The sequence below is a fragment of the Phocoena sinus genome, chromosome 13, assembly GCF_008692025.1.
Source record: "Phocoena sinus isolate mPhoSin1 chromosome 13, mPhoSin1.pri, whole genome shotgun sequence".
NCBI classification, from domain to species: Eukaryota; Metazoa; Chordata; class Mammalia; order Artiodactyla; family Phocoenidae; genus Phocoena; species Phocoena sinus.
The window spans coordinates 22,266,262-22,278,502 of record NC_045775.1 but is presented as its reverse complement, the minus strand read 5'-3'; the positions used below and the strand labels follow the sequence as shown (position 1 = coordinate 22,278,502).

Below are 12,241 nucleotides of genomic sequence, written 5' to 3'. Positions count from 1 at the left end.
AGACTTTGGGCGACTCCCTTAACCTCTCTGGGCTTTAGTTTCTTCCTCTCAAACGAAGGGGTTGAGACATGACCTTCTAAGGCCCTTGTCAGCTCTGGAGCTTCAGTCCTTCTGCAGAGATGATCCGGAGGCGCACTGTACTAGGAGTCAAGGAATTTGGGTTCTGGTCCAGGCTCTGCCTTAGTCTCGGTTTACCCAACTCTTACGTGTACCATCTGTACCCCCGCAGGGTCCTTGTGAGGACCCAACGGGAAGATGTGTGAAGCCTTATGCATTGTAACACATCACGGTTTCGGTCCTCAGTTTCCTTATCTGTAAAGTGGGGGTGTTGATAAGAAAGAAAAATAGAGCCGGGAACTCAACGCTTTCCCGGGGCTCTATATAAAGCGCTGGCGTTTCCGGGACGGCTGGCGGCATCTGGCCGCCCCAACGGCCCCAAGATACGGTAATCCCAAACAATACTCGGGGTCATTGTTTACAACTATAAAACACATTCTGTCCTGAGCTCCATCCCCAAGGACGCGCGCGAAGAGGCGAGGCTGGCCGGGCTCCTCGCACCTCCGCCGCCGCCTGCCTGGCAGAGTCCCCAACTCCCCCGGTCAGGGCGAGAAGTGTCGGCCAGACGGATGCGCGCACCCAGCACGGGGGCTTGGCGTTTTTGTTTTTGACTTTTAAATCCTGCGTCCTGCCTGCCTGGGTGTGTTTACGCTCCTCTCTCATCAGGACTGTGTAAATGCAGTCCTTTGACGCAAAACCCTTCAGCCCTTTCCCCAGCGGCAGCGGCAAAACCCAGAAAACTGGGGGTGGGGACGGTGGGGGGCGGGTGGAGCGCAGGAGAAGAAATCGTGACACTTTCTTCCTCGCTTCTCCGTCCCATCCCGCGCCACACGGCCCCCGGCCGCCTTGGCGAGCTCTTGGGGGGCTACAAAGGGAGTCGCGGTCCGGGCGTCCAGGGCCCTCCCGGGAGCAGCCGCGTGTCGAAGCGGCGCGAACAGACGCACTTTTAGTTTTCCTTTGAGCAGCAGCGGCTGCCCGGGCCTCCCCCGCCCCGCGCTTGAAAATCCGGATGCTTCTGCGTCTCTCCCACACAGTACTTCCAGTAATTCGGGGGGAAAGAAGGAGGGGGAAAGGGAGCGGGTTCTTCCTCGGTGGCCTCCGCTGTCCCGGGCGCGTCCAGGCCCGGGCAGGCGCCGCCGGGAGCGAGCGGGCAGGCGAGCGCACCCTAGCGCCCTCACCCGCCCCCGCCCTGCCTGCTCCCCAGCCCTTTCCTTTCTTGTGGGTTCCCGTAAAGCCCAGCAGCCCCGAGACGTCTGCAGAGCATCACGGAATCTGTGCTGATGCAAGTCGCTAGCCTCCCTTTGGTGCGCCCCGGCCTGCCTCGGAGCGCTTTGATCCCGGCCTTCCCCGACTCCAGAACTTGTGTTGGCTCCCTCTGCCCGCCGGGAGGCCTGCGTTCTGCAGCCTGCCTTCGCCCCTCAGTCCTGGAGCACCAGACAGAGCTGCGCCCGGTGCTATGGGCAGCTATGGGCTGGTGCAGCTGGTGCCTCGGACTAACTGTGAATGCCAAACCGAGAATTTAGCTTCCAAGCCCAGTTCATTGCCCCCTCCGGGGGGCATCATTCCAGGATCACCCAATTAGAAGGGATCCTCTGACTCCCAGGAATAGGATACCAAGAAGAATAGGGGCCAATCTTTCCTGAGCACTTACCAATAGTCAGGCCCCAGGCTGAATACTTTATGGGGATTGTCTCACGCACGCCTCCGAACAAACGTTTGAGGTGGGTATTCTTCCCTGGTTGCAGATCAAGAAAGGGAGATTAAGTAACTTGACCAGGAGAATTAGTTAGAGGGTGAGTGACCCAGTTGGAAGTGCAGCTGGTCCTCTATGACGCCAGGCTCTTCCTCTTACCTAGGACATGTGTGACCTGCCTCCTACTGGAACGTCTTTGTTTCTCTCTTACTGGTCTCCAGAAAGCGTGGACTACCTCTGGTGCATGACTTTTCCTCCCCTTAGAGGTTCTCCTTAATTCTCTGCCCAGCACTATCACTCAGGGTAAGGAAAGGTCATGTCATGTGGGGGAAGAGGAGGCGGTAAGCTGGGATGGGGAGAAAAAGGTAGCTTGTGCCTCATTGCCTCTCTGGGTCTTGGGACCTCCCTGCACTGAAGTTAGGTGTTTCCTCCTCTGTCCCTCCTGTCCAATGTTTGGCCCTGAAAGGGTCGCCTGCTCTGGGCTGCAACTGGCCCGCACATCTGAGTGCTGGACAGTTCACGAAGCCCTTTCACATACATGGCCTCGTTTTCCCTCACATTAACATCTGCGCCAGGGATGTAACAACTGCCAGGGTGACTCTGGATTGCCAAAGTGGAGGCCGAGGAGCAGAGTGGCAAGGCAGCCTCCTCAAGATCTCCCAACCCGTGGTTGCCAGAGCCTGAACTCAAGCCCATCTCACCTGACTTTACACCCAGCCTGTTATCCATGCTCCCGGGCTTGACAGGTCAGAAGCAGAGTCCATGGCTTAATAATACATGGTCCTTTATCCACCATGCCTGAGAGGATGCCATCATTTCTCTATTGTGAACCGTACATGTTGATGATGTTTGAACATTTCTGAAAGCCAGGTACCTGTTATCATCAGTGACTATTTAATACGGAAGCGTTTCTGTTTGTCCCAAGATCTCTGGATCACTCAGGAGTCCATCAGGAAACAGACCTCAACCCGGACGGTTCAAAGGAAGAGGCTTTAAAAATGAAGCATCTCCATAGAGAAGTGTGAGCAGGGCTAAGAGAGCAACAGGGGATCTTGCCACACCCAGGGCCTAGTAACACCTGGAAACTGTGACCACGCCCAGGGTTCAAAAGGGAAGAAAATAGTGTTATTAGAACCTACTGCACGCTGGGACCACGGAAGAAAGGCCATCCATCAAGATAAAGAGAAGCAACCCATGCCAGAAAGACACTGAAGAGGATGGAGGAAAGGATCCCAGACCATCTCTCCCATCCCCTGTCAGCCTCCCAGGCACCGCGAAGGGCAAGGAAGGGTGAGCAGTGGATCTGGCGGGGGTGGGAAAGGCACACTCAGTAAGTGAGGAATAACCAGCAAAGATGCTGTTAAACCCAGATGTATCTTCTCATGGGTGACATCTCAGGATGGGGGAAATACAGCCAATCAGGAAGTCTCACATCTCACCCCGAGTCGGGGTAAACATGAGAATAACGCGCACAGCTTTTCAAGCTGCGCCTCCCCTCCCTTTAAACGCCACGGATGCATTCAGCCACTAATCCAGAGGGAATGTGTTGTACCGTTCAGGTGTGGGGCAGAAAGAAAGGCTGGGAGCCACGGATCGGAAGAGATCGGCATCTGGAGGAAAGAGCCGGGTGAATAAGCAATGTTCGCTCCTCCCTGTGGCCTTACACAGCCTCCGTCACGTTCCAAGAGGGGCCCACCAGCTTCAGGATTCTGAGGCATGCCATGGGCCCTCACCCACCGTGATTCCCATTTCATGTATGGGATTCACACCAAGGAGGAGATGTGAAAGCAAGGAAGTCCAGAAGCTATTGCTCTAGAGGCTGACCTAATAATAATATTAAAACGGAATGTTCTGCATCTGGGTGGTGGTTACATCTGTACCTATGTGAGAAACCCATCAAGTTCTACCCTCGGATTAGGGCACCTACTTACTTTACTGTATGTTACCTTCAACTTAAAGAACACAAGCAGACAACAACAAGCCCTTCCTTCTGATTGCCTTAGACCACATTTAGCGTTATATTGAAGTCTGTGCAAGACTTCTCAGAAAACATAGGCAAATGAGGCCTTTCTGGTCCCCACTTATGGCCCCTAGGAGACTCTGAGTAGTGACTGCCCTAGAAAGACTCAGGCAGAAAGAAGGTACTTCCCCAGTTGCCCACATGTGTGCGTGTGTGTGTATGCGTGTGTGTGTGTGTGTGTGTGTGTTTAAGCCGGATACATTCCAGAGATAAGTTAACCAGTGCTATTATTCAGAAATATCTTTATGAGTCACAAGAGAAGTTACCTCTGGTAGGAATGTTAGTTGGGTCTGGAAAGGAGGAACAGGACCGCTTTGCTCGCTTCCTCTTCTGGGTCTAAGATCTACATGAGGAGAGGCAGCTCAGATTGGGCTTTGAGTTGAGAAACAGAGGTCCAAGGATGGCCCTGCTATGGCCGGCTCTGTGACCTGGGCCAAGTCCCTTGATATCTCCAGGCCCCTGCTTTCTTATCTGCCGCCAAGAGGTTGGACTGAACATAGGCCCTGTCATAGGGCAAGGGATGCACAGAAGCCCTAAAGGGGGAAACTCTTTCCCTACCATTCCTCTATCCGGCATGAGTCTCCTGCCAGGCATCTTCAAGTCCCACATGAAAACACATCTCTCCCACCCTCCTATCCTGAGGACCCAGAAACCCAGCATGAGCTTCCCCACTCCTGCCCCATCCCAGGCCAGAGCCTCTAGGCAGGCTTCCTCCACTTCTAATCTGGTCAGAGCGTGGGACCCATCAGCCTGGCCCCAGGATTTGCCCAGCATGTAGAGGAAGGGGGAGGAGAAGCCTGAAGCCTGGATGGACGCTGCCTTCAGGCAGTTCACAATCTGAGAAAAATAAAGAGAACACACACAATAGTGCGGGCGTGAAGCAACAACAATGGCGACACCTATAAAATCCTTTAATAGGGCTTCCCCTGTACCAGACAGTGTTTTAATTGTCGTATATATTAACTCGGTTAATATTCACAACACCTCTATGAGGTAGCTACAATCATCCCCATTCAACAGATGAGGAAAACTGACGTCAAGGGAGGTAAATTCACCCAAGATTCCAGAGCAAAAGAGAAAGAGTTGGAATTTGAACACCTGCATTCAGGCCCCGGACTCTTGGTATAGAAGGCGCTAACGAATCTTCCCCCTAGCTCTGCGTGGAATCATGACAAACCATCTCTACGCACTTAGACACCCAACCCACCAGGGTGTCATCTGATCCTCTCAACAGCCTATGCAGTAGCCAGGACCCACATTATTGGCCCTATTTTCCAGATAAAGAAACTGAGGTTCAGGAAAGGTAAGCCATGGGCTGAAGATCACACCCACCTTGCATGCAGAGCAGGGTGTACCCAAGTCTTCAGACTCCCACGTGCCAGGCCTTTGCTTTTCTCCTTCACACGCTGGGTCCATAGCGGATACAGGAGGAGCTCAGAGAATGACCAAGAGCGGGAGGCCTCGTTGCTTGATCCAGGTCTCCTTCCTGGATCTCCTCCATACTGAAAAACATGGGGATTAAACGACATAATGTTTGCATTTTGATTTAGAATATTTAAGCAAGGGGGGAAGCATATGTATTTTTTCACACACATATATGTATATGTGTGTCTATATATATTAGACACATATACAAAGTTAGCAAATATCATGAACAAAAGATGCCAGACACAAAGCAATACTGATTGTGTTGTCCCATTATATAATTTTTTAAAGGCAAAGCGAATCTGTGATGTTAGAAGTCATTGCAGGTCGGGCAGAGTGGAGGGTGTGAGAGCTGAGTTCTGTCTCTTGGCTGGGTCAGGCTTACAGGTGTGTTCACGTTGTGAAAACCCAGTGAGTTGTGCACACAAATTTGTATACTTGACTGGATGTATGTTTTTTTTTGTTTTTTTTTTTTTTTGCGGTAGGCGGGCCTCCCACCGTTGTGGCCTCTCCCGCTGCGGAGCACGGGCTCCGGATGCGCAGGCTCAGCGGCCATGGCTCTCGGGGCCAGCCGCTCCGCGGCATGTGGGATCCTCCCAGACCGGGGCACGAACCCGCGTCTTCTGCATCGGCAGGCGGACTCTCAACCACTGCGCCACCAGGGGAGCCCTGGATGTATGTTTTAAACGTCAATAAATTTACCCTAAAATGCCACCCGTACACACATGCCCGCGCACACGCACGCGTGCATGGGCGGGAGAGAGATCTGAATTGTGATTATGTGAGAGGGAGAATGATCTGAAGCACATATGATCCTCCACCGATAATTTCTTAGAAGACGCAATGTGAGCTACCGCCTCAAGCCTGAGTTTTCCAAACAAGTTTGAATGCTACCCTCAGGGGGAAGCTGTTTTGTTTGTATTTGCCTTACTCAGGAGACACAAATCATGGGCTACAGACAGAGAATAAAAATCTAGCTTTAAGCTGATCACCCTGGTAGAGGATGGAAGGGAGGGGGAAGAGCCCAGCGTGGAGACTGAGAGGAGAGAGGTGGGGGGACCGCAGTGGGCGAGGGCCTGGGAGGGCAGCGTCCACGTTCAATGCTCCCACCCCCGCCCCCGCCGGGCAGTCCCCAGCACACCAACCGTCTGGGGCGTGCTCATGTGGAGGGGGCAGATGTGCACAGACACCCCAAGTACGGCACACACAGAGGGGGCAGGCGCTGCCAGCACCCCTACTGAGCACCCCCTGGGTGTCAGCACACCCTGCCCCGGCACCCCTGTGGATCAGCTACTGTGGGTCACTGAGCGCATGGGCTGCCACGGGGACCCGCACCCCTAAAGACACACAGAGCCCAAGGAGCGGTGGCCCTGTTACCTGCAAAATGAGCACATCATGCGATTGCCTGCCTCGGACAGGGAAGCACTTGAGAGGTAGGGGATGTTCCTGGAAGGGAGGGAGGGAGGGAGGGAGGGAAAGAGGGAGGAAAGAAGGAAGGAAGAAGGGAAGGAGGAGGGGAAGAAGGGACACCACTGGTTTTCCTTTTGAGGCAACTGAGATGTTTCCACAGCCCTAGGTGTGCAGGCGAAAGACAAGGTTTGAGTTCTGGCTCTGCTACTCAGAGCTGCAAACCCTTGACAAAATCATTTCATCTCTATACACCTCGTTCACTCATCTGCAAAGTGGGGCAGAGAATGCTGATCTGCGCACAGCTCAGTGCTCAGAAAGGGCCATGGGCTTAGATGAGAGAGGCCTGGGTTCCGATCCTGCCTCTGCTGCCTGAGAGCCACGGGACCTTGGGCAGTTATCGAACCCCTCCAAGCCTCACTTTCCTGCCTTGTGATGTGGTGACGATGATAACACCAAGACCTCAGGGCCACGGTGAGGAGTATGCATGTATGCATTCATCTAAATATCCGTCCACTGTCTATTTATTTATACTCTGCTTATTCCCAAAAGGATTTCTGTAGCTATGGGGAAGATTCAGCGAAACAACACACAGGAAGGGCCTGACACATGGTTGGCTGAGAGCACCGCATCCCTTTCTCTGCCTACCTCACAGGGTTGGGTTGAGGCTCCAGTGGGATAATGTTTCTGAAAATGTCTTGCAAACTAGGGAATTCGATACACATGACAGCTAGAGAAAGTGGAAAAGAAAGGAAGGATTTGGGGAAGCTGAGGCAGGAATGGACATCCAGCCACCTCACAGAGGAAGAGCTTGGGTTCTTGGAGCACTGAGGGTGCCCACCCACCAGCTAGCGGCCCATGTGCTTAATACATAAAGCAACTCTAGGAGGAGCCGTGGCTACAGGGTCCTGTAATGTCTGAGCTAGAAGGAACATGAGAGATCATAGGGTACAACCCCACCTCCCTACCCCATTTTACACATGTGGGAACCGAGGCTCAGAGAGGGAATCGGGCTTGCCTCACATCATCCAGGGCAGCAGAGGCAGAGCTGGGACCAGACTCATTTCCTGATGCAAAGCGCAGAGCACCATTTCCACTGCCCCATGAACCTGGTACGTTTCTCCTCACTCTGGTCTGGGGCACTCCGAAGCAGGTCTGCAGGAGCCTCACTTCCTGGGGTGAATTCTGGTAGCTTAAGGCAGGAAGGTTTGCTCCCTCCCCTGGTAAGTGTGCCTGGGGCCCCACCCGGGTGACACACCCAGGGGCTCCTGAGCAGTGACTATAGCCAATGAATATAACCCACAGCCAAGAGCAAACGTAGAGCCTTATTGTTAGGGACATCGATTGCTGCACTGGGTTGGGCATTTACTTATTATCACAGCTATTTCTTTTCATCAACAGAAGGCAAACATTCCCCACCCCGGTAACTGGAAGGCTACCACGTGTACCAGAGGATGGCTGATGTCTCTTGAGGCTGGGTTGGGAGCAGAACGAACCTACTTACATGGTTCTTCCATCCGATCCAATTCAGGCAAGGGTAGGAGGGACTCAGGCCCGACCTACGGGAGAACTGCCCGCACCATCAGGATCCAGAGGCTGCATCACTAAATACCATCAAAAGCGATGGGGTGGGATTGGGAGCCAGAGCTTGTTCTATTCCTCTCTTTGCCTCTCAACTTTTGGCAAGATACTAAACCCGCCTCGGTGTGATCACCTGTAAAATATTAGGGGCTGTAAGGATTAAACAGAATACATGTGAAAGCAGCTAGCATAGTGCCTGATATATGGGTGCTCAATAAACAGCCCTGGATCTGTGTCTGAGAGCATGGTGAACCCGTATCCGCCGATGAAACTGTCAGGCCACAGCGGCTCCATACATTACAAGGTGGATCTGAGCTGGGTTGCCCCTTCTGGGGGAGGATAGTAGCCTGGCCGTAATCTCGCTTGGCGCCAGGGAAATAAACCTGGTGGCCTTCTCAGTCTATGCCAGTCTCCTTATTTAGCTTTCGTGCCAACGTTCCCATCTTTCTTTTGGGCCCAGAGTTGGAGCCCAGCACCTCCACCCATCCCGTCCTCAGGCTCTCTCTCTCCTCTCCCCTTGGGACACACCTTCAGTCCCTTCTCTTCCCCCACCAGCCCTGTCTTTCCCTTGGGAGGCCTAGGTTTCTTCTTGCTCCCATTTCAGAAGATCCAACTTCTCTGGGATTTTTTTTCCCCCAGCAAAGGTAGGAGGGATTTCGTTGGGACCTTTAGCAGAAAGCTCTGGGAGGGGCAAGTTCCGAGGTAGCTTTATCTAACGAGGGAGGGCCGAGCAGCTGGAGTCTGAGGTGGAGGTGAAGTTTGGATCCGAGGGATGTGGTGAGCAGGTCCTGTGGGGCAGAGCAGCGGAAATGCTCTTTCCTCCGTGGCTTCCTCCCAAGGGCCCCCAGCAGGCCCGGGGCCCTTGGGAGGAGGCCTTCACCCGCAGCCTCGCCCAGGCTGTCTGCGGCTTGGGGGAAGGGCTTCTCATTTTCCAGATTCTTGACTCTCATCTTGTAATGGATCATTTGTTACTTCCAGCAAAATGCCTGAAAACAACTCTGGGGATGGGAACCAAAGACTCGAACTCAACTGTTTGGTTTGACCTCAACAGACTGTGAAAGCTGGAAAGGATGCCCAGGCATCACAGAGACCGGTCCTCCTTCCAAAGCAACACAGAAGTTCTGCGGGGCGATAAAAGAAAATGGTAGTCGATAAAACGACTCTATTTTCAAGTAAGTTTGGAAAAGACTGACTTCAGTGGGTTTCTCTACTCAGGACTTCTCCCAGGCTTTTGTAGGCCAGTGCAAATTATGAATGTCCAGGATGCATTTTCCAAAAGCGTCCCTTGGAAATAGTGATTCAGCCAGCCCTTTGGCATTATGGTGAGGAAACCGAGGCACAAGGTTCTAGGGACAGAGCCACCAGTGAGTCAAGGTCTCATGACCTCAGGGTCTATGCACTGTCTCTGACACCAGGATTAAGCTGGCTCACCGTTTTTTGATTTTGTTTTTGCCTTGTAATCGGGGGCAGGAGGTAGTGGGAATAGTTTATTTATTTAGGTGTATTTTATGTGCTCTGAAGGACAGAACTAGGGCCAGTGGGTAGAGGTTCCTGTTGAGTGGAGTTTCAACTCCACCCAAGTTAAGAACTTTAAAATAATTAGACCTGTCTGGACGCGAACTGAGCCAACCCATGAGGTAATGAGTTTCCCATCATTGGAGGGGTCCAACCCACGGCTGACTGACCACTGGGTGGGGTAACAGATGGCTCCCAAAAGATATGTCCAGGTCCACATCCCTGGATCCTAGGAATGTGGTCTTATTTGGAAAAAGGGTCTTTGCAGATGTGATGAAATTAAGGATTTCGACACGAGGAGGTCATCCTAGATTATCTGGATGGACCCTAAATCCAGTGACAAGTGTCCTTATAAGAGTGAGGCAGAGGGAGATCACACACACACAGGAGAAGCCGATGTGAAGACAGAGCAGAGACGGATGCGCTGAGGCTACAGAACACCGCAGCCGCCAGGGCCTGGAAGAGGCCCTGCCCACACCTTGATTTTGGACTTCAGGGCTCCAGAACTGTGAGAGAATAAATTTCTGTCATTTTAGGCCAGCAAGTTTGTGGTAATTTGTTACAGTAGCCACAGGATAAGGGTTAGGGATGCTGGCAAGGGCAGATAAGCACAGATGGGCAAGGGAGGCTTCCCCGAATGACCCTCGGGCCTCTCCTCACCCTCTGCCCAGCGGTCATCATGCCTCCAAGACACCTGTGATTCGGGGACTGGAAAGCTGTGCCAGGATTTCCCATCTGTCCTGGGAAGGGGAAGCCATCAGGGTCTAAGGCCTGAGCTAGGAAAAGCTAGTGGGGACAGCTTAGTGGCCGAACCCTGGCTGGTGCTCCCCACGGCCCCCACTTTGGTGTCTTCAGCAGAGTGTCCCTTAAATTCAAAGAACCTACAAGCATCTCTACTAAGCGATCAGATGGCCTGTCAGATGGGGGCCCACGGGAGCTTCTGCGTCAACCAAGCAGGGTCTGCCCTTGGGTCCCCTGCCTCAGTGACAGAAATCAGTTCCCCCCAACACACACACACACGCATGCACGCACGCACGCATGGGAGGAGGGCCAGGCACGCACTCCGAGGACAGCCTGTTCCCTCACTGCTCCACGCATGCACGTCTACACGCACGCAGGGGCCCTGTGGCAACCGCCTCTCTGCTCCCGAGACAAGTGATAACACGCCTGCCGGCCCATCTCTTCTTGCTTCAGTCCCTGGCAGAGTTAGACCCAACCCAAGTTGCAGGGTACAGAAGGATTAATTGCCAGGTAAAGGAGGAGGCTGAGGTTTGACTGTCTCAGCAACAATCTAGGGAGACCTGGGGACAGGAGAGAGGGGGACTGAGGCCAGTGCCCCCCCTCAAAGCACCTGACTGCCCCCAAGACCTGCAGCCATCTGCAAAGCCAGTGTCGGCTGCTTTGTCCCTACAGCCGGGAGCCCAGCCCGCCGGGCACCTCCTGGCTGGCTGCCGCCTGCCTCCTTGGGGGGCAGGATGAGCTCTGCCCACCTGGGCGAGCCAGGCTGGGTGCTTGGCAGGAGCCCCAAGCCTGGCACACCTGTGCGTGTGGCGGCCTGGCTCATGCAGAGCCCAGCTGGCCTTGGGGGTGAGGAGGGTTCCCCCCTGCCCAGCTGCAGTCACAAGAGGACACCCAGCTCCCCCCTAGCTCCCACCCCACACACCCAGGAACCCGGGATCTGGTCTCAGAGGCAGCCTCGCTTTACTTCCTGGTTCCCTCTTTCCACTTTCCAAATCCTCTACAGACTTACCCCAAACACGAGAGGGAACATGGCATTCTCCCCTCTCTAGGTCACAGACGCTTTGGTATCTGCGCCCGCGGGCGCTGTAAATGCTTGCAGGCTTGTTTTGCTCAGCTGGGCCAGGGGTGGGCTGAAGCTACCCCCCAGCACCCCACCCTGCCCCCGCCCTGTCCTCCATTGCCTTCTACCCCTCCTGTCACCACCCTAATTTCAGGCTCAACTGTGCGCGTTTAGGGCTTAATTAAACTCTTGTCTCGCTTTCAGAAGAGACATTTTCTGCCCCAGGGAGTTGCTACCGAGCTTTGTGAGGAAGGCAGGTCTGAGCAGGCTCTCAGGTGAAGATCTGCCTGGTGGGAGAAAAAACATCGCCTCCTAGAAGCTGCGGAGCTGTGGCCAAAGGGGAACCAGCAGGGCAGGAGGTGGGAGGCAGGGAGGCCCCAGCCTTGGCAGTGAGGCCACCCCCCGGCACGGGGGGCCTCGCTGCCTCCGCAGCAGCCATTGCGTGCAGCACTCAATTATTGCAGGTCACGCTGTCCAGGTCACACTGTTCCCGTGCCCGCCCTGCCCTGCCCTGCCCAGCCAGCAGCAGCCTCCAGCGCCTCCCGCCCACTGCTGGCCGCACCCTGGACTCACCATCCGAGATTCCTCCCTCGGGGCCAACGCCCCACCCCCAATCCAAGGGGCCTCGGGAAGAGGAAAAGGGCCTAGCGAGTGGGCTCTGTGATCCAGACCCTCAACCCAGGTCGGGCCTGCCCAACACTGGTTCCAGGAGGGACTCTGTGGTATGGAACTTTCTAGAGAA

The 12,241-nt window shown here is 54.2% G+C and overlaps 1 long non-coding RNA gene across 1 annotated transcript; it reads right to left on the bottom strand.

Annotated features, from left to right (window-relative positions):
- Positions 1-4,021: 4,021 nt before the first annotated feature.
- LOC116763926 lies at positions 4,022-8,513 on the bottom strand. The gene is made up of 3 exons (XR_004352679.1): positions 8,107-8,513; positions 5,103-5,272; positions 4,022-4,113 (listed from the first exon to the last, which is right to left on the bottom strand). It is a non-coding gene; the product is annotated as an uncharacterized LOC116763926 (long non-coding RNA).
- Between the last annotated feature and the right edge of the window lie 3,728 nt (positions 8,514-12,241).